The following is a 22,451-nucleotide window of genomic DNA, read 5'->3' as shown; positions in this document are numbered from 1 at the left end:
GCCTCCTTCCCAAGGTGTGAATTGTGGTCTGAATTCATACTGCAGTCTCCATTCTTTTTATGTCTTTGCCCCAATCCTACTTCTTTGCTTCTGCTTTAATTCTCATTTCTCAATAAAAATAGTGCTGCACATCTACTGTGTGCTGTGTCTGAAGCAATCTATATCTTCATAGCCTAGTACAGAAAGGAAGGGCCCTTGTTCAGGAATACAATTGTTTATTCATTTCTTCAGCACACATTTTTGGAGTGTCTGTGTAAGACCTTGGGAATACATGGATAAATAAGACTGCTCAGCATTTTGGGAGGCCTACGTGGGAGGATCGCTTGAGCTGGGGATGTCTAGGATGTGGTGAGCTGTGTTTGCATCACTGCACTCCAGCCTGGGCAACAGAGTGAGAGAGACCCTGGCTCCAAAAAGAAAACACCATAAAATGAAATGATCCCTTAAATAGACTTTCTTTGTATACAATTAGTTGATCTCTTTGTTCATAAAACAGTAAAGTTTTATGAACTGCTTAGAAAATCTTTTCTTCGGCTTGGTTATTTAACATATTTCTGATGTGTTTTGTAAGAGCAGCTTAGCAATGATGAATAAAAAGGAGTATGAGCTCAGACATAGTGCTTATGCTTTTCTTAAAAGGAGGAAGGATTGTGATTTTTCTTTTTTCCTTTTTTTTTTTTTTTTTTGAGGTGGAGTCTTGCCCTGTCACCCAGGCTGGAGTGCAATGGCGCCATCTTGGCTCACTGCAACCTCCGCCTCCCAGGTTCAAACGATTCTCCTGCCTCAGCCTCCCGAGTAGCTGGGATTACAGGTGCCTGCCACCGCACCCAGCTAATTTTTGCAGTTTTAGTAGAGATAGGGGTTTCACCACCTTAGCCAGGCTGGTCTCGAACTCCTGACCTTGTGATCCACCCTCCTCGGCCTCCCAAAGTGCTAGGATTACAGGTGAGAACCACCGCGCCCGGCCTTTCCTTTTTTTTTTGAGACAGGGTCTTGCTCTGTCATCCAGGCTGGTGTGCTGTGATGCAGTCATGGCTAACTGCAGCCTTGACCTCCTGAGCTCAAGCGATCCTCCTTCCTCAGCCTCCCGTGTAGCTAAGATTACAGGCATGCACCACCATGCCTGGCTAATTTATTTTTAGTAGAGACAGGGTCTTGCTATGTTGCTCAGGCTGGTCTCAAACTCCTGAGCTGAAGCAGCAGCCCTCCTGCCTTGACCGAAGCAGCAGCCCTCCTGCCTTGACCTTCCAAAGTGCTGGGATTACAGGTGTGAGCCACTATACCTAACCATGATTTTTATTTGAATATTTAGAAATCCTAATAAAATATACATTAAGAAAAGTTACAAAACAAACAAAAAAAGAGAAGTTACATTGTGCTTATACTTTGAAATTTGTTTGTTTGTGTTTTGAGACAGGGTCTGGGTCTGCCACCCAGGCTGGAGTGTAGTGGTGTGATCATAGCTCAATGCAGCCCCAACCTTCCGGGCGCAAGTGATGCTCTCACCTCAGCCTCCTGAGTAGCTGGGACTACAGGCATGTGCCACCACACCCTCCTAATATATATATTTTTTATTTTTTGTAGAGATGAGGTTTCATTATGTTGCCCAGACTGGTCTGGAACTCCTGGCTCAAGTGATCCTCCCTCCTTGCCCTCCCGAAGTGTTGGGATTACGTGCACGAGCCACCACATCTGGCCTGTTTGATTATTTAATTTTTTTTTTTTTTTTTTTTGAGATAGAGTCTCGCTCTGTCGCTCAGGCTGGAGTGCAGTGGTGCGATCTCGGCTCGCTGCAACCCCCGTCTCCCGGGTTCAGGTGATTTTCCTGTGTCAGCCTCCCGAGTAGCTGGGGTTATAGGTGCCCACCACCAAGCCCGGCTAATTTTTGTATTTTTAGTACAGCTGGGGTTTCACCATGTTGGCCAGGCTGGTCTCGAACTCCTGACCTCGTGATCCGCCTGCCTCGGCCTCCCAAAGTGCTGGGATTACAGGCGTGAGCCACCGTGCCCAGCCGATTATTTAATATTTTTATTTGCTTCCTCTTTGCAGAAATGATTTGATTGCTAGGCTTATATTCAGCCATCATTAACCAAATGTGCTGAGCCCTGACTCAGGGCTTTTACATCTATCACTGTGGTATTGATTTCTTCCTAGGAGGCTTTGCAGTTTGGATAGTCTGCCTTTAATAATAGTAAGACAAAACTTTTAGATTTTATTGCCAGTATGAGTTAGGAAAACAATCCAGAGAGTTTCTGTATATAATAATTGTATTTCTGTGGGGTTTTTTTTGTAGGTTCAACTATTTTAGCTGGGCACAATCATCCTTCTGCCAGGGTGTATGGTTCATTTTTTTTTCAAGAGGGAATTATTATTTTTGGTTACAAAAGTAATTGTATTGTGGTATCTATAAAGAATACTTCAAACTGAAGAGTTTTAAAATGTGTAGAATACAGAATCTGAGCTTCAGTCTACTGGCAAGATGCAATTTAGGCCGGGTGCAGTGACTCACACCTGCAATCTTAGCCCTTTGGGAAGCCGAGGGGGAGGATTGCTTGAGCTCAAGAGTTTGAGACAAGGCTGAGCAATGTAGTGGGACCTCGTCTCTATAAAAAAATTTAAAAATTAGCCTGGTGTGGTGGTGTGCGCCTGTGGTCCTAGCTACTTGGGAGGCTGTGATGGGAGGATCACTGGAGCCTGGGAGGTCAAGGCTGCAGTAAGTCATGGTTGTGCCTCTGCACTTCAGCCTGGGTGACAGAGTAAGACCCTGTCTAAAAAGCAAAATAAGATGCAGTTTGGAGTGTAAAATAGAGAAGTATGGAGAGAGGTGTTTATAGGAATTGGAGAAGCCTTTGAAGAAAGATGAGCTAGAGTGTCAGGGATGACTTTATGGAGCAGGCTAGACCTGAACAGCTTGGTCGAATATGGGTAGTTGAAGAATATCCTAGGTGAAGGACACTGGGCCATCTAAGTCAGAGGCCCAGATATGCAGCCTTTGGAAGCCTGTTTGTATTAACGTATTGTGGATAAAGAAAGCTGTTATTCCCTGCCTGTCCCCCTAATCTGTGCTGGAAGAAAGAGAGAAAGTAAGAGGCCCAGTCCAGTGTCTATGAGAGAGTGATGACCCTTTTTCTCATCCCCAAGGACATGAAAACAAAGATCTCAACAGAGAATTCTATCCATTTTGAACCCTGTAACTAACAGTGAAATCAACCAGGAAAATCCTTCATGATTTCATCTACTTTTCATTTCATGGTATGGATGCTATATACCACTAAAAATTAGTACTTTAGCTGGCTGCAGTGACTCTTGCCTATAATCTCACCTATTTGGGAGGCTGAGGCAGGAGGATTACTTGAGTCTAGGAGTTTGAGGCTGCAGTGAGCCATGGTCGTGCCACTGTACTCCAACCTGGGTGACAGAGCAAGATCCTTTCTCTTAAAAAAAAAATAAATAGGGCTGGGCGCTGTGGCTTGCGCCTGTAATCCCAGCACTTTGGGAGGCCGAGGAGGGTGGATCACCTGAGGTCAAAAGTTCAAGACCAGCTTGGTCAACATGGTGAAACCCTGTCTCTACTAAATATACAAAAATTAGCCAGGCGTGGTGGCAGGCGCCTGTAATCCCAGCTACTCGGGAGGTGGAAGTTGCAGTGAGCTGAGATCGCGCTGCTGCACTCCAGTCTGGGCAACAAGAGCGAAACTTTATCTCAAAAAATAAATAAATAAATAAATAAATAAATAAATAAATAAAAATTAGTACTTTACTGCATAAAAGAAAACTGATTTATTTTAATATGTATTTACTATTTTTTTTTTAAGATGGAGTTTCACTCTTGTCCATGCTGGAGTGTAAAGGCTCGATCTCAGCTTGTTGCAACCTCCACCTCCCAGGTTCAAGGGATTTTCCTGCCTCCACCTCCCAAGTAGCTGGGATCACAGGCATGTGCCACCCCATCCGGCTAATTTTTAGTAGAGATGGGGTTTCACCATGTTGGCCAGGCTGATCTTGAACTCCTGACCTCAAGGGATCTGCCCACCTTGGCCTCCCAAAGTGCTGAGATTACAAGCATGAACCACCGCGCCTGGCCTAGATTTTAAAATACAATCTTTGGGCTGGTACAATCTCAAGCCTGTAATCCCAGCACCCTGGGAGGACAAGGTGGGATGATCACTTGAGGCCAGGAATTCAAGACCAGCCTGGGTAACATAGCAAGACCCTGTCTGTACAAAAAAACTTCTGTGGATTACTTTTTTTTTTTGAGATGGAGTCTCTCTCTGTCGCCCAGGCTTGAGTGCAGTGGTGTGATCTTGGCTCACTGCAACCTCTGCCTCCCAGGTTCAAGCGATTCTGCTTCAGCCTCCCAAGTAGCTGGGATTACAGGCACCTGCTAACACGCCCAGCTAATTTTTGTATTTTTAGTGGAGATGGGGTTTCGCCATGTTGGCCAGGCTGGTTTCAAACTCCTGGCCTGAGGCGATCTGCCCACCTTGGCCTCCCAAAGTGCTGGGATTACAGGTGTGAGCCACTGTACCCCACCATGGATTACTTTTATAATAAGTCATAAAAAGTCCATACTTTTATACTATGTCACACATTTAGCAAATCTAAATTTTATTTTGAAACATTGAAAACTAAACAAATACTGATATAGGTGGACTTTTCTATTTTCCATGAGTCTATACAGATCATGGAGCTGTTGTGCTAATGAAAAGAAAACTAGAACTACGTTGCTGTGGGTGAAAGAAGAGGGGAGGTGAATTCTTCTTGGGTTTGATAAAGATGTATGACTGAGAAGGTCTTGGCATAAGACTTGATCATGGACTTGGAGGAGGGTGTGCTATGGCCAGACTGGGCAGAAGAGGCCAGGGATGGTAGAAGCAATAAGCATACACAATGGTGCCACTAGAGAAGAGTTTGGGTGGCTGTGGTGCAGGGATGCGGAGTGTATTGAATGATTGATTTTTCTGGCATAAAATTAGAAGAGTACCATTCTTTTTGGAGAATGCCCTTCTTGGAGAGAAGGAGGGACCCATCCTCCACCTAGCTCTCTTCTCTGGTGTGGCCATGTGGATGCGGGACTAAGGCTCCACCAGTTGGAGGCCTGAGGAGGCCAAAGGGATGGGTGGGGCAAGGCAGTGACTGTGTGCTGACCAGATGTTTGTGCTATAGACCCAGGCTGTGGCTTTTGCTGCCACCTCTGGAGTGCTCATAGTGTGGGCCTATCTTCTAAGATTGGTCCTATAGTCCTTGCCACTCCAATATTCTGAGCATTTGATATTTTTTCCAATAAATTCCTTTTTGGCTTCAGACAGCCAGGCTTTGTTTCTTTTGCTTGCAACCAAGAACTTTGCCTAATATATCACTTTGGTAGTTTTTAGGGTAGCCTCCTCAACTAATCCAGTGCACCAGAAGAAACGTATACATGTTGAGTCAGAAGTTTTTTTGTGTGTGGGAGAGCTTTTCATTTTATTTATGAAGCAAGCTTTAACATTTTTCCTTTTTTCCCCCCAAGTCAGGATCTTGCTCTGTCTCCCAGGCTGGAGTACAGTGATGTGATCATGGCTCCCTGCAGCCTCATCCTCCTGGGCGCAAGCAGTTCTCCCACCTCAGCTTCCCAAGTAGCTGAGACTACAGGAATGTGCCACCTCATCTGGCTATTTTTTTTTTTTTGGGTAGGAGCGACGAGATCTCGCTATGTTGCCCAGGCTAGTCTCAAACTCCTGGGATCAAGCAGTCTTCCTGCCTAGACCTCCCAAAGTGCTGGGATTATAGGTGTGAGCCGCTGCACCTGGCCATTTTTCCGCTTTTTGTAGTAAGAATTTCTTCATGGTAAAGTTTGTAAAATTGATTTTAAATGGCAAAAAAGTAATTCAGTCAAATTAGAGCAAATCAGAGCACTGTAACTAACAGTAGCCTGAACGCCAGTGTTTTTATAAAATGCTTATCAGCATAGTCATGCTCTCTCCACACTTTTTTTTTTTTTTTGAGACGGAGTCTCCCTCTGTCACCCAGGCTGGAGTGCAGTGGTGTGATCTTGGCTCACTGCCACCTCTGCCTCCCAGGGTCAAGCGATTCTCATGCCTCAGCCTCCCAAGTAGCTGGGGTTACAGGTGTGCTCCACCACACCTGGCCAATTTTTGTATTTTCAGTAGCAACGGGTTTCACCATGTTTGCCAGGCTGATCTCAAACTCCTGGCCTCAAATGATCTGTCCGTCTCAGCTTCCCAAAGTGCTGGGATTACAGGCATGAGCCACTGTGCCCTGCCCTCTCCACACTTTTTAAATTCTCTTTTTAGAATTATCCTAAATAATATTTGAGAATGTGTGAATTTTTAATGTTTTAAATGTTGGGGGTATCAAGGACCAGATTTTTTAAAATGAATTTTTAAAATCCAAGTTTATGAAAACAGTACGATGCTTCTTAAAATACATATTGTAGTCTCCAAGTTCTGTCTTGGTTAACAAGAATTTATTGAGGCTTCACTTTTTGCAAAACACTATTCTCGGTGCAGTGATGGTTTTAAAACTGTGGACATGTCCACTGCTGTCCAGGAAGAATGCTTTTCTAAATTGATGAATTAATTAAATTACCGTTAGGCATTTCAGTACAGTTGAACAAGTGGCTGCATTATGTGCCTTGGGTGGGATCAGACAAAAATTAAAGAAGTGGGACATAAAGTACATGGAGCAGTTAGAAAAAATGTAGGAAAGGCTGTGCTTCCGGAGTGCTTCATTTTGGATGCAAAATACAGAAGTAGTCAGTCTTGGGCTCTAAGAAGTTAATAGGATTTACGTAGAAAGGAGGGGAAAGAGTATGTTAGGAGAAGGAGACCCAGCATGATTGAGGGTGGAAATGAGTTTGTTGCATGCCAGAGACTCTGAGCATATGAACCTGGGTCTGGGATAGTGGTGTGGCAGGGTATTTATGGGGAGTGATAGGGGGTGTCAGCTGGCTGGGAGCTAAGGGTATAGAGCCTTGATTTGAGATAATGAGGAGTTTGGGTTTGATCCTACAGTGGGGAACCACAGTTGTCCTTCAAAGGGTTGTGGAAAGGTATGTGTGAGAGTAGAATGCAGGGTGAACTCAGTGGGGGCTACCAGAGGGAATGATTGGGAGAATGATGTTCTATTCTGGAAGTGAGAGCCATGGTAGCAGCAGAATGGAATGAAGTATCAAGTGACACTGTAATCAAAGGGTGGACAGGTTTGGTAACAGATGATATGTTAAAGATAAAGGAGGCCATGCATGGTGGCTCACGCCTGTAATCCCAGCACTTTGGGAGGCGGAAGCAGGAGAATCACTTGAGGCCAGGAGTTCAAGACCAACCTGAGTAACATAGGGAGACCCCATCTCTACAAAAATAAAAATAAAAAATTAGCTGTGCATGGTGGTGCATGCCTGTAGTCCCAGTTACTCAGGAGGCTGAGGTGGGAGGATCACTTGAGCCTGGGAGATCGAGGCTGCAGTAGATGCCATTGCACTTGAGCCTGGGAGGTCAAGTGGCATGATAGTGCCACTGCACTCCAGCCTCGGTGACAGAGTGAGACCCTGTCTCAAGAAAAGAAAAAAAAAAGATGAAGGAGCTCATGGTTGAAGATGACTTTTAAATTTTGATCCTGGGTGACAGGAGAAATGGAAATTTAGAAGAGAGGTTGGTTTCGGAGAGAAGATGGAACTTTGGTTTTGTCATGTCGAATTTGAAGTGATGAACTGAATTCAACTGATGATAGTTGGAGATGTGGGACTAGAAGGGGAGTAAGAAGTTAGGACTATAGATACAGTGTGGAGTGTCAGGGACCTTGGAGAGGGAGAATAGAAAGTTAGCACAAGAGAAAGTACGCAGAAAGCAAAACTGAGCGTAGAGCCTGAGCTTGGGGCATCATAGCACTCAAAGAAGCACTGTCATAAAAGCGGAGGTGGAAGAACATTTCACAAAGATGTGATAGGTGATAGGTCACACCTAGAGCCATCAATTATAATGAAGATGAGATGTAGCAACAGATTTAACGATGACTTTATAAAACTGTTAGAAGGATGGTAAGATGGACATGTGGATTTGGGTTGATTAAATCAGGCTTTAGGAAACAAGCACATTTTCTTCGGAGATTGGAAGGTGGATAAATGAAAAAACCCAAGAGTCTGAGTTATATTGACATGAATTCGAGAAAACTCCTTCCACATGGATCTATTCTGAGAAGGAGAGTTATTCACCGTATTTACTCTTCCAATCAATATACTGATCTGGTGATTTGAGAGGCAAGAAAAAGTCTGGCAGAGTTACTGTGGTGTGGTCAGGATTGAAGTGATAGTTTTATAAGGGGATACATTTGGAGGCTGAATGGTATTTATCCTCACAAACAATTGTGGGCCTTCTGTGTATAAAGCAGCATGTAGACTCCACGGAGGATAAACTATGAGCAGGAGAGACTGTTTTAGAACTCTGGTAACTTTTTTATATTTTATTTTTTAATTTTTTTTTTGATACAGAGTCTTACTCTGTCGCCCAGGCTGGAGTGCAATGGCACGATCTCAGCTCACTGCAACCTCTGCCTCCCCGTTTCAAGCAATTCCCCTGCCTCAGCCTCCCAAGTAGCTCGGATTACAGGCGAGCACTGTCATGCCTGGCTAATTTTTGTATTTTTTAGTAGAGATGGGGTTTCACCATGTTGGTCAGGCTGGTCTCGAACTCCTGACCTCGGGTGATCCGCCTACCTCGGCCAAAGTGCTGGGATTACAGGCATGAGCCACAGCGCCCGGCCGAACTCTGGTAACTTATTACCTAGTGGGCTCAAAAGGAGGTGGAATTTATATTAAGTTTCATATATTTCCTTATCCCTTTGCATATAGACGCTGGAGAGGGGAAAGAGAACGGTAGAGATGTCCCAAGATTGGGGACTGATTCAAGAGCATGTTATAAGATCAGAAGAATCAGAAAGTTGACTGAGAGTCAGTTTTTTTATTTGTAAAATGGGAATAAATAATACCTAATTCATGAAGTTGTTATGAGACTTGAATGAGGAAAGTAAAGTGCCTCCCAGATAACATAGTTGGTGCTGTAACGAAGGCAGGAACCACAGAAGGAATCACACTAGCCAAGAAATGATGATGATACAGTGAAATGAGTGCTGTAAAAGAACCCTCTCCGAATGCTTTAGAAATGGAGGAGTAGACAAATGCTGGATTGAGAAGTCAGACACAGTGCGAAAGGACTAGATCTGAGTGTTGAAGGATGAGTATAAATTTGCTGCTACTCCAATACAGATTGTGCAGGCATTAAAAAAAAAATCAGATGCTGATCATAACAGCGTCACAAAGACAGACTGATATGTGATCTAAAAAATACAAGAACTGGGAAAGAAAGGAAAGATTCACTGCAGTAAATGGTGCTCTGTGAATTTACTGTGAAAGAGCTTTTATGGAAAGAGAGGAAGACCTGAAGTTATAGAATCTTTACATTTGTGAACCTGGAAGTAAACATAGACATGATCTATCCAGCCACGTCAGTGAAATAAGGGAACTGGAACCAAAAGAGTGTTGAAATCTGTCTACTGTGATAATTCTGGTAAAATAATATGTACAAAGATAACACAGTTTTCTTCTGACAGATCCACAAAAGGAGTTAAACAAGTAGAATGCATTTTTTTTTTTTTTTTTTGAGAGGGAGCCTTGTTCTGTCGCCCAGGCTGGAGTACAGTGGCATGATCCGGGCTTGCTGCAACAACCTCTGCCTCCCAGGTTCAAGTGATTCTCCTGCCTCAGCCTCCCAAGTAGCTGAGACTACAGGTGCGTGCCACCACACCTGGCTAATTTTTTGTATTTTTAAAGTAGAGACAGGGTTTCACCATGTTGGCCAGGCTGGTCTGAAACTCCTGACCTCAGATGATCCGCCCGCCTTGGCCTCCCAAAGTGCTGGGATTACAGGCATGAGCCACTGCGCCCAGCCGAATAAAAATATATTTCTAAAACAGACTCCCAGTACCAGTATTTAAAAGAACAAAAACAGGTGGAATGAAAGGCTGTAACACAATTATAGAAGTGTAATCTATACCAACTTCACCAGCATCTATTGCTGTTGTCACTGTTAGCTGAAGCTGATCACGAATCCCAGCACCAGTGCGTGTGTGTTGTGGGAAGAAGCTGAATTTGTCAGAAACATGGATATTTTTGGCACATTTTGAATGCCATAAAATACTTTTTAAGGCAGTTTTAGTAGTCTTCCTTCCATTATAAAGATGTTCTACATTCACCATAGCAAATTTGGAAAATATCCTCTTTTGAGCCCATTACGTTATAAGTTACCAGAGTTCTCTCCTGCTCATAGTTTATCCTCTGTGGTGCCTACGTGGTGCTCCATACACAATAGGCCTACAATTACTTATGAGGATAAATACCATTCAGCCTCTAGTTTCCCCCAAAACGTATGAAGGAAATTATTCTCTTTAATCATTCTGGCTTTAAATTTTATAACATTGTGTTTGATTTATATACAATTCCTTCCCCACTGCCCCCCATGGGACCTCTCTTTGTTGCCCAGGTTGGCCTCGAACTACTGAGTTCAAGTGATCCTCCCACCTCAGCCTCCTGAGTAGCTTGGGCTACAGGATTAGATTATATACAATTTTATAATCTGTTTTTTCACATATAATATGCAATTTATCCTAATTTGAATTCTGTATACACTTTTTTTTTTTTTTTTGAGACGGAGTCTTGCTCAGTCCGCCCAGGCTAGAGTGCAGTGGCGTGATCTCAGCTCACTGCAAACTCCGTCTCCTGGGTTCACACTATTCTCCTGCCTCAGCCTCTCGAGAAGCTGGGACTACAGGCGCCTGCCACCATGCCCGGCTAATTTTTTGTATTCTTAGTAGAGATGGGGTTTCACCATGTTAGCCAGGATGGTCCCGATCTCCTGAGCTTGTGATTTGCCCGCCTCGGCTTCCCAAAGTGCCGGAATTACAGGTGTGAGCCACCGCGCCCAGCACGTGCGCGTGCTCTCTCTCTCTCTCTCTCTCTCTATATATATATATTAAAGCCTGTCAGATTTAGTGGGGGCAGGGATGAGATGGGGGGTAGATGACAATGTTAAGCCAGAAAAGAAGATAGTATTATTGACCAGTAATTGATAAATTATTGGTTTATTTTTCTCCAATCTCACAAAGTATATATATATATATATATATTTTTTTTTTTAAAGATGGAGTTTTGCTCTTGTTGCCCAGGCTGGAGTGCAATGGCATGATCTGGGCTCACCACAACCTCTGCCTCCTGGGTTCAAGCGATTCTCCTGCCTCAGCCTCCCTAGTAGCTGGGATTACAGGCATGTACCACCACACCTGGCTAATTTTGTATTTTTAATACAAATGGGATTTCTCCATGTTGGTTAGGCTAGTCTCGAACTCGTGACCTCAGATGATCTCCCCACCTCGGCCTCTCAAAGTGCTGGGATTACAGGTGTGAACAACTGTGCCTGACACAAAGTACACTTAAAAAAAAAAGTGACACTTGGCCATCAGAGAAACGCAAATCAAAACCACAATGAGATACCATCTCACACCAGTTAGAATAGCGATCATTAAAAAGTCAGGAAACAACAGGTGCTGGAGAGGATGTGGAGAAATAGGAACACTTTTATGCTGTTGGTGGGACTGTAAACTAGTCGAACTATTGTGGAAGACAGTGTGGCGATTCCTCAAGGATCTAGAACTAGAAATACCATTTGACCCAGCCATCCCATTACTGGGTATATACCCAAAGGATTATAAATCATGCTGCTATAAAGACACATGCACACGTATGTTTATTGCAGCACTATTCACAATAGCAAAGACTTGGAACCAACCCAAATGTCTATCAGTGATAGACTGGATTAAGAAAATGTGGCACATAGACACCATGGAATACTATGCAGCCATAAAAAAGGATGAGTTCATGTCCTTTGTAGGGACACGGGTGAAGCTGGAAACCATCATTCTGAGCAAACTATCGCAAGGACAGAAAACCAAACACTGCGTGTTCTCACTTATAGGTGGGAATTGAACAATAAGAACACTTGGACACAGGGTGGGGAATATCACACACCGGGGCCTGTCGTAGTGTGGGGTTAGGGGAGGGATAGCATTAGGAGATATACCTAATGTAAATGAGGAGTTAATGGGTGCAGCACACCAACATGGCACATGTATACGTATGTAACAAACCTGCACGTTGTGTACATGTACTCTAAAACTTAAAGTATAATACAAAAAATAACAATAATAAAAAAAGACACTTAGCCAACCATCTTAAAGAATTATAATTCTCATCTTGCCAGTCTATTTCCCCAGTGCTCATTAAAAAGAATTAGTGTGATTCTCTATTCTTCTAATCAGTGAACCACATAAACTGACTGTTACCTCTAATGGTTTCAGAAAGGATCTCGTAAGGAATCAATAACAATTTAGTAGTGATTGTTCTTTTCTGTTTCCCACGTTGAATCTGCATCTGCTGAGTAAGAGACTTGCTATCTTCAAAGCATTTTTTCTTTTTCTTTTTCTTTTTTTTTTTGAGACAGAGTCTTGCTGTGTCGCCAGGCTGGAGTGCAGTGGTGCAATCTCAGCTCACTGCAACTTCCACGTCCTGGGTTCAAGCAATTCTCCTGCCTCAGCCTCCCGAGTAGCTTGGACTACCGGCACGCCACCACGCCCAGCTAATTTTTTTATTTTTAGTGGAGACAAATTTCACCATGTTGGCCAGAATGGTCTCGATCTCTTGACCTCTTGATCTACCTGCCTCGGCCTCCCAAAGTGCTGGGATTACAGGCATGAGCTACCGCACCTGGCCCAAAGCATTTTCAGTAGCCATAAAGTTGCTCTTTAAAGACACAGCAAAGCGGTATTAGACTTTTTTTTTTCTTTTTTTGAGACGGAGTCTTGCTCTGTTGCCCAGGCTGGAGTGCAGTGGTACGATCTCGGTTCACTGCAACCTCTGCCTCCCGGGTTCTAGCGATTCTCCTGCCTTAGCCTCCCGAGTAGCTGGGATTACAGGTACATGCCACCATGCCCTGCTAATTTTTGAATTTTTAGTAGAGACTAAAAATTTAGTTTCACCATGTTGGTTAGGCTGGTCTTGAACTCCTGACCTCAGGTGATCCACCTGCCCCGGCCTCTCAAAGTGCTGGGATTACAGGTGTGAGCCACGGCGCCTGGCCAGTATTAGACATTTTTAATGCATTTTTTATTTGTTGGTGATTGTCATCAACAGTACAACAACTATAACAAAAATCGTGTTTATGTTTTAGCCAAAGAAAATATGTGAGAATTCACCCAGAGGTGCTGGACTTCACTGGTTTGATGGTCAGCTTAGTCTAAAATTAACACCATTGTTCAGCTTGTCAAGTTCTGTCCGAGGAAGGAAGTTGGACATTGGTTTCCCGTATTTGGCTCAACCAGTGTGTGACAGACACTGTTGTTTGGCTGACCCCACATCCTGAACCCTCTTTTCGCTAAATACTCATTTCCCAGTTTTCTGTGCAATTAGGAGTGGCTGTCTGACCCAGAAGCAGAAGTTTGCTGAAGAACAGATGTGACTGGCACTATTACTTCTGTCATCTGCCTTGAACGCTGAAGTTGTATCTGGAGTTGTAGCCGCCACTTTGAGGCCATGAGGAGGAATGGGAGAGTGCAAAGATACAGAGTCTGGGCCTTGATGGCATCAAGTGGTCAGACCAACTCCAGTAGCTGTCTTCCTCAGATTTCTGTTAGTGAGAAAAGTAAGTTCCTATTTATTTTAGCCAGCATTATTCAGGTTTAGATTCATAGAGCATAGTGGAGATGACTTGTAGAATGGTGCCAAGAAGGCAGCAGAAACTATCCATTAGGGCAGGTGCAAATGGTCATAAATGTTCTATGGATAATCTGTTTGGATTTTGAGTAATAACTTGCCATATTATTTGAGGAGTCACCAATTCTTAAAAATAAATCAAGAAAAATGTAGTGTTTTCTAAATATTATGTTTCAGGGCTTTATTCAAATGTAACTTTAAAAAATTTGTTTTTAGGTAATAGACATTATAAACTGCCTCTGGGAAACCTCAGATTTGTCCCCAAGATTATGAATATTATGTACCTTTCACCAGTGGCATGTGTTAGTCATACTAGGAAGAGGTCAGGATTAGGGTCTCTGGGTCCTTGGAGTTTCTACCAGCCAGCTGCCTAATATTGCCAAGTTTCCTGAGAAGACCCTCCAGGCATCTGCTCTGTTTGTGGTTTATTCAGTTATAATAAGGTATAATATTCAGTAGAATTTTAAAAAGTCTTTTCATTGTACTGAAGTGACATGGTAAATGACTTTAGATCAATATGTTGATTTTTCTTAGACCAAAGGCTTCCCTGTCTTTGATGTTGCCCTCTTAAGTCACACACTGTCACATCATGGTCTTTAATTTCCTTCCTAGTACCTATCGCTGTTTGACATTATCTTACTTACCTGTTTACAATACCCCTCTCCTTAACTGTGACTTCATCAGAGCAGCCGTCTCCTCTGTCTTGCTTACCATTGTAGCCCCATCGCTTAGACAAAAGTCTGACACAAGTCTTAATGTTTGGAATTTTTGCCTTTGAACTTTAAGAAAACTACTGGTTTATTTCATATTTTTAGATTAATTTTGTTTCTGAATGATGAAAGAAGAGAGATTTCAGGATGCTTTTTTCAAGTATCCTTTTGTAAATAATGTTGTAGCTATGAGTAACTTAACCCCCAGTAAATAAAAAGTCAAGATGGAGATAGTCTTCATTATATATTTTTCTCTTGTGTAGTCATTTTGATGAGTTGAATTTAACTTACAGATCTGGTAGAAATTATTTCGAAAGAAATTTGCAGAATTGTATTTATGTTCCTTGTTAACATACATTTCTATACAAGTTTTCCTTCTATATCTTGTGTTCAACCAGTGGTCTATTACAGGTACCCAGTAAACAGTATAGAACTAATTCAAAATCAGCTAGGCTGCTAAGGGAGTTGAACTGTGAGGAAGCTTCTCAAGATCCACTCCAGAAAACAGACAATGAATTACTTATTAAACAGAGCTACCGTTGGGCCGGGCGCGATGGCTCACTCCTGTAATCCCAGCACTTTGGGAGGCCGAGGCAGGCGGATCACGAGGTCTGGAGATCAAGACCATCCTGGCTAACACGGTGAAACCCCGTCTCTGCTAAAAATACAAAAAATGAGCCAGGTGTGGTGGCGGGAGCCTGTAGTCTGAGCTACTCAGGAGGCTGAGGCAGGAGAATGGTGTGAACCCAGGAGGTGGAGTTTGCAGTGAACTGAGAGCGCGCCACTGCACTCCAGCCTGGGCGACAGAGTGAGACTCTGTCTCAAAAACAAAAAATACAAAACAAAAGCAGAGCTACTGTTTCATACGTTGATGCTTAAACCTGGGAGGTTGTGAGCCACCAGTTGAAAATTGCTGTCTGAGATTCATCTATACTGTGTTTTTGTTTTTCCCCTGTACTATGTTTTGATTTGATTTAATGACAGCCAAATAAACCAGACTTTCTCTCCTCCATGCCCTGGAGCCCAGGGGATTGTATGCTACTGCACTTCTTTGCTTTATGAGGTCTCCTGGCCTGTGCCTTTCCAGATCAGTTATTCCTCCAAGAGTTCAGGTCCCTTCTCAAGCTTGTAAAGAGATAGGCCTTCTCAGGCTCCAGCTACTTGGTAGGGAAGAAGGAGAGGAAAAAAGCAGCTTGAAGTAGTCCTAATATGAAAACATCCCAAGAAAGAAACACCTGAAAACAACATTCTTTATGGAAGATGCAGCTTTCTTTTTTCTGAGATGTAGTCTCGCTCTGTCGCCCAGGCTGGAGTGCAGTGGCACGATCTCAGCTCACTGTAACCTCTGCCTCCTGGGTTCAAGTGATTCTTCTGCCTCAGCCTCCCGGGTAGCTGGGACTACAGGCACATGCCACCACGCCGGGATAATTTTTGTATTTTTAGTGGAGACGAGGTTTCAGCATATTGGCCAGTCTGGTCTCGAACTCCTGACCTCGTGATCCGCCTGCCTCAGCCTCCCAAAGTGCTGGGATTACAGGCGTGAGCCACTGCGCCCGGCCAAGATACTGCTTTTAACCTCTCCATTCTTCTGGCAGTCCTGAGCTTTCCCCACTCCCCAAAATGGTAGCCAGTTTTGCCCATGGCACAGCTCTTCTTTCTCCATCTTTTCTTCCTTCTAGGGTATGAAGCAATGCTCTGAGCTTGCCTTAGAGCAGCAGTGTCCAAATGCAAGGCTAGAAGCAAGTTTTTATTTTATGGTAAAATGAGAAAAAGAAAGCCAATGTATGTATAAATGCATTGGAAAGTTGCCACTTGTCTTTTGTTCTGAAATTAGGTTTGTCCTAGTGTTTTTGGTACTAAAATGTTCTTTATGAACTGGATGGTCATGCTGGACGGTACTTATGTTTAATCTTTTGTTTACTTACATGACAAAATATGGTAGTGGCAACTATTAGTACCTTATTTATTAAATTTTTTTTTCTTTTTTTTTTTAATGAGATGGAGTCTCACTCTTGTCGTCCAGGCTGTAGTTCAATGGTGAGATCTCAGCTCACTGCAACCTCCGCCTCCCAGGTTCAAGCAGTTGTCTTGCTTCAGCCTCCCGAGTAGCTGGGATCGCAGGCGCACGCCACCACACCCGGCTAATTTTTGTGTTAATTGTAGAGACGGGGTTTCACCATGTTGGCCAGGCTGGTCTCGAACTCCTGACCGCAGGTGATCCACTCACCTCAGCCTCCCAAAGTGCTGGTATTACAGGCGTGAGCCACTGCGCCCGGCCAATTTATTAAAATGTTTTTAGGTCAGGCATTGTGGCTCACACCTGTAATGCCAGCATTTTGGGAGGCTGAGGCGGGTGGATTACTTGAGGAGTTTGAGACCAGCCTTGCCAACATAGCAAAATCCTGGCTCTACTAAAAATACAAAAATTAGCCAGGTATGTGCTCACCTGTAATCCCAGCTACTTGGGAGGCTGAGGCAGGAGAATCGCCTGAACTCAGGAGGCAGAGGTTGCAGTGAGCTGAGATTGTGCCACTGGACTCCAGCCTAGGCAACAGAGCGAGACTGTCTCAAAAAAAAATTTTTTTTAATTGTGGTAAAATATATGTAATGTAAAATTTTCACAACTTTAGGTATTTAAAAGTGTACAGTTCAGTGGCATTAAGTACATTCACATCGTTGTGCAACTATCACTTCTGTCCATCTCAAGAACGTTTTCATCTTCACTAACTGATACTCTGTACCTATTAAGCAGTAAGTCTCAGCCAGATATGGTGGCACACCTTGCAGTCCTAGCTGCTTGGGAGGCTGAAGGGCAAGGATTGCTTTAGCACAGGAGGTTGAGGCTGCAGTGAGCTATGATCATGCCACTGTACTCCAGCCCGGGCAACAGAGTGAGACCCTGTCTCTAAAAAACAAAACAGTAAGCTCCCATTCTGGCCTCCTCTCTGCCCCTGGCACTACCTTCTCTCCCTCCCTCCCTCCCTCCCTTCCCTCTCTCTCTTTCTCTCTCTCTCTCCTTCTCTCTCTCTCTCTCCTTCTCTCTCTCTTTCTCTCTCTCTTTCTCTCGCTCTTTCTTTCTCTTGCTGTTTCTCTCCCTTTCCTTTCTTTCTCTCTTTTCTTTTCTTTTTTCGACAAGGTCTTGCTCAGTCACCCACGCTAGAGTGCAGTGGCAAAATCATGACTCACTGCAGTCTCAACCTCCTCAGCTCAAGTGATTCTCCCACCCCAGCCCTCCGCAGTAGCTGGGATTATAGGCATGTATCACCATGCCCAGCTACTTTTTGTATTTTTTTTTTTTTTGGTAGAGATGGGGTCTTCCCATGTTGCCCAGGCTGGTTTTGAACTCCTGGGCTCAAGTGATCTGCTGGCCTTGGTCTCCCAAAGTGCTAGGATTACAGGTGTGAGCCTGACCCATTCTACTTACTTTTTAAAAAATATTATTTATTTATTTATATATATTTTTTGAGACAGGGTCTCGCTCTGGCTCTCAGGCTAGAGTGCAGTGGCGCAATCTTGGCTCACTGCAACCTCTGCCTCCGGGGCTCAAGCAATTCTCCTGCTTCAGTCTCCTGAGTAGCTGGGATTACAGGCTTGTGCCACCACCCCTGGCTAATTTTTGTATTTTAGTAGAGATGGGCTTTCACCATGTTGGCCAGGCCAGTCTTGAACTCCTGACCTCATATGATCCACCTGCCTCGGCCTCCCAAAGTGCTGGGAATACAGGCGTGAGCTCCGTACCCGGCCTGTATTTATTTTCAGAGATGAGTTCTTGCTGTGTGACCCAGACTCGTCTCGAACTCCTGGCCTCAAGGGATCCTCTTGCCTCAGCCTCCTGTATAGCTGGGAATACAGACATGAGCCACTATGCCCCATTCTGCTTTCTATCTCAATGAATATGACATCTCCAGGTATCTCATAAGTGGAATCATAATTTGTGTCTTTTTATGACTGGCTTATTTCACTTAGCATGATGTCTTCAAATTTTATTCATCTTGCAACATGTGTCAGAATCTCATTCCTTTTTAAGGCTAAATAATATCCCAGGACTTTATTTATTTATTTATTTTATTTATTTTTGAGACAGAGTCTTGCTCTGTTGCCAGGCTGGAGTGCAGTGGCGCGATCTTGGTTCACTGCAACCTCTGCCTCCCAGGTTCAAGTGATTCTCCTGCCTCAGTCTCCTGAGTAGCTAGGACTACAGGTGCCTGCCACCATGCCTGGCTAATTTTTGTATTTTTAGTAGAGATAGGGTTTCATCATGTTGGCCAGGCTGGTCTCAGACTCCTGGCTTCAGGTGATCCACCCGCCTTGGCCTCCCAAAGTGCTGGGATTACAGGTGTGAGCCACCTTGTCTGGCCGGTTTATTTTAAAAACTTGTCTGTGAAATTTTAAAAATCTGGAAATTACTTGTCAACATTGTGTCCTGGATGGACTAATATTTTACTGATTGGTTCTTTTATTTTATTTATTTATTTATTTATTTATTTATTTTTGAGACGAAGTCTCGCTCTGTCACCCAGGCTGAAGTGCAGTGGCATGATCTTAGCTCACTGCAAGCTCCACCTCCTGGGTTCACGCCATTCTCCTGCCTCAGCCTCCTGAGTAGCTCGGACTACAGGCGCCCGCCACCGCGCCCGGCTAATTCTTTTTATTTTTAGTAGAGATGGGGTTTCACTGTGGTCTCGATCTCCTGACCTCGTGATCCGCCCGCCTCAGCCCCCCAAAGTGCTGGGATTACAGGTGTGAGCCACCGCACCCAGCTGATTGGTTCTTCTAATAATTATTTGTTGTACTTTATATACACTCTACTGGATGCTACTGGTGTGTTACATAATGGCCAGTTCTTAGGCCCTGCCTGAGTTTTTGATTTATGATGGGAGGTAAAGCTTCACTTATCAAGGTAAAGGTTGGGCAAAAGATACAGTATTTGTGAAGAATGGAGAGGATTTATGTATGACTTCCCGTTGTTTAGATTTGTTCCGTTGTTGTTGTTGTTGTTTTTTTTTAATATCCTAGGCCATGGCAGGCCATTGTTTAGTTTTAGAAACTGTCAGTAGCACTTGTATTTTTAAAATCAACTTATTAAAAAAAATTCTACAGAAAGCAAACAACAGGTTGAGCTGCTGTCGGATATATTGGAAATAGGGGAGTTTTATAATGCTAGAGAACAAAAGGGCTTGGCTTGTAGATGAGGACAAAACCTTAGTAAGTTTATTTATATTCAGTTATATTTACAATAATTTACCATAAGACAGCTTGTCAGCTGTTAAATGTTTCCTCCACCAATCATGTTTTCTGACTTTTTACAATCATGTTACGTGTTTCTTCATTCTTAATGCCCAACAGAGGTAGGTAAAAACAGCCCTTGTAATATAATAGTTTGACAGCAATAGAAAACACCAGCAGAAAAATTTGTTACTTAAAACAGAGCATGGTCAAGTTTAGTCTTACTTGAGAGCTTGACACAGTCTGGTTAGTTAGCAGCTAGCTTCCTTGTTAGCGTCTCTGGAATAGAGGAGAAACAGACGTTGGGCGACAACCGCGGTGAAACCCCATCTCTACTAAAAATACAAAAATTAGCTGGGCGTGGTGGTGGGTGCCTGTAATCCCAGCTACTTGGGAGGCTAAGGCAGGAGAATCGCTTAAACCTGGGAGGAGGAGGTTGCAGTGAGCTGAGATCGCGCCACTGCACTCTAGCCTGGGTGACAGAGCGAGACTCTATCTCAAAAAAAAAGAAGAAAAAGAAAAAAAATTACTGCTGGGCACTGATTATGATTATTTCTATTGTGAGGATGATTGTGGGGGTAGGAGGAACTTTTCTGACATTTCAGAAGGCTGGCTCCTTAATGTTGAACTGGACATGGGAAAGGTAGAAATGTGCAGTTTCTAAAAATACATGCTGATCAGAACTCTCACCTAGCCCATGCTTAATACATCTATTTTGGGCCCTGTTTCCCACTGCCAAGACTCTCTAATCTCTCACAACTGCTGAGTTTGCCTCTTACCCTTAAGTGACAAGCCTGCTTCCCTTACTCCCCTTCATGAGTTAGGATAAAAATTCAGTTATTTTTCAGTGCTGCGGTGGATGAGCAGTTAAGTCTGCCCTTTATTTACCTTTGGTTATTTGCCGTTTCTGCTAATCTCTTTTGCATAGTTGCCTGCCTTGAGTGAAAGTGTCTAAATGCCAGTACTTGTTAACTTGCAAAGGAACCCAGGTAATCTTTTATCCTTCATGAGTTGAGATATGGATCTGGAGGACCCCCAAGCTCTGCTGCCCTAGAACCCAATAAACTTTGGCGTAGCTGTTAGCATATTATGCAACCTCTCAGTTCATAAACCAGCTATGAATGTCTGATAGCTTTTGGTTACCCAGCAAAGTAGAGGGGAAAACCACGTCCTGGCAGGTTTGAGTGTTGTGCTCAATCGTTAACTGTATATTCTGAGCACATTTTACTAGTCTAAGCTGTTAGAATCCATGTGCCATACAGAACTGAAGCTACCAAAAGCTCTTTATTCGGATGCAAATTCTCAGGACTCTCATGAGGGTTAGCTCATGGTAGCTAGTGCTGCAGCAGTCAAACGGAGACAGGTGGTGTATGGAAATAATGGCTTTAGAGTCACATCTGAAGTTCAGGGCTGAATTATTCTCTTTAAACCAGTTTCCTCAAGTGTAAAACAGAAATACATCCACTAATACCATCTGATTCCTAGGGTTATTGTGAGAATTTAATTAGGTTATATTTACATGAATAGAACTTGGGGCGAGGCGCAGAGACTCACGCCTGTAATCCCAGCACTTTGGGAAGTTGAGGTGGGGGGATCACTTGAAGTCAGGAGTTTGAGACCAGCCTGGCCAATATTGTGAAACCTTGTCTCTACTAAAAATGCAAAAATTAGCTGGGCATGGTGGCAGGCCCCAGCTACTCAGGAGGCTGAGGCAGGAGAATCACTTGTTACTAATAATTTTTTGAGTTTATATTGAACCTTTAGTGATCTGTTGAGGTAATCTAGCATATAATTTAAAATTATTTTTAATCCATGAGCTAGCCCACTAGCTCATACCTGTAATCCCAGCACACTGGGAGGCCAAAGCAGGAGGATCTCTTAAGGCCAGAAGTTTGCCACCAGCCTGGGCAATGTAGCAAGACCCCATCTCTACAAAAAATAAAATTAGCCAGGTGTGGTGGCATGCTCCTGTAGTCCCAGCTACTCCGGAGGCTGAGGTGGCAGTGAGCTATGATCATGCCACTGCACTCTAGCCTGAGGTACAGAGCAGGACCTTTGTCTCTCCTTCTCTCTTTATGTGTGTGTATGTGTATATATAATGAATGTATGTTTAGTACTTTTAAAAATAGACTTTACTTTTTAGAGCAGTTTTTGGTTCATAGCAAAATTGAGTGTAAAGTACAGAGTTCCCATAGGTCCCCTGCCTCCACAGGCAATCTCCCTCACTATCAGCATCCTGAACACAGTGGTATATTTGTTACAATCAATGAGCCTACTATGACACATGATTATCACCCAAAGCCCATACTTTACATTAGAGTTCTCTCTTGCTGGTGTACTTCCTATGGATTGGACAAATGTATGCACCAGACAGAGTAGTTTTACTGCCCTAAAAATTCTGTTCTTTCTCTACCTATTCATCCCTCCCTCTCTGCTCACCCCTAACAACCACTGATCTACTGTCTTCATAGTTTTGCCTTTTCCAGAATGTTATCTAGTTGGAATCTTACAGTATGTGGCCTTTTCATGTTGGCTTCTTTCATTTAGTAATATGCATTAAAGTTTCCTCTATGTCTTTTCATAGCTTGATTGAGTACTGAATAATATTCCTTTATGTGGTTGTACCACACCTTATTTATCCATTCACCTACTGAAGGACGTCATGGTTGCTTCCAAGATTTTGGCAATTATGAATAAAGCTG

General features: G+C 43.4%; 1 protein-coding gene and 1 long non-coding RNA gene across 2 annotated transcripts in view; both read left to right on the top strand.

Annotated features, from left to right (window-relative positions):
* Positions 1-22,451, top strand: part of NUDT3 (nudix hydrolase 3) — a 111,943-nt gene that overhangs the window by 8,866 nt on the left and 80,626 nt on the right. The window lies entirely within an intron of this gene.
* The window catches only part of LOC117980572 (uncharacterized), a 50,369-nt gene that overhangs the window by 8,452 nt on the left and 19,466 nt on the right, over positions 1-22,451 (top strand). The window contains exon 2 of the long non-coding RNA XR_004671952.3: positions 13,511-13,742. This is a non-coding gene — a long non-coding RNA (uncharacterized LOC117980572). The remainder of the gene's footprint in view (positions 1-13,510; positions 13,743-22,451) is intronic.

The sequence above is a fragment of the Pan paniscus genome, chromosome 5 (genome assembly GCF_029289425.2).
Source record: "Pan paniscus chromosome 5, NHGRI_mPanPan1-v2.0_pri, whole genome shotgun sequence".
NCBI classification, from domain to species: Eukaryota; Metazoa; Chordata; class Mammalia; order Primates; family Hominidae; genus Pan; species Pan paniscus.
Note: the sequence above shows the minus strand (reverse complement) of the source record. Positions and strands in the feature narration are given on the sequence as shown.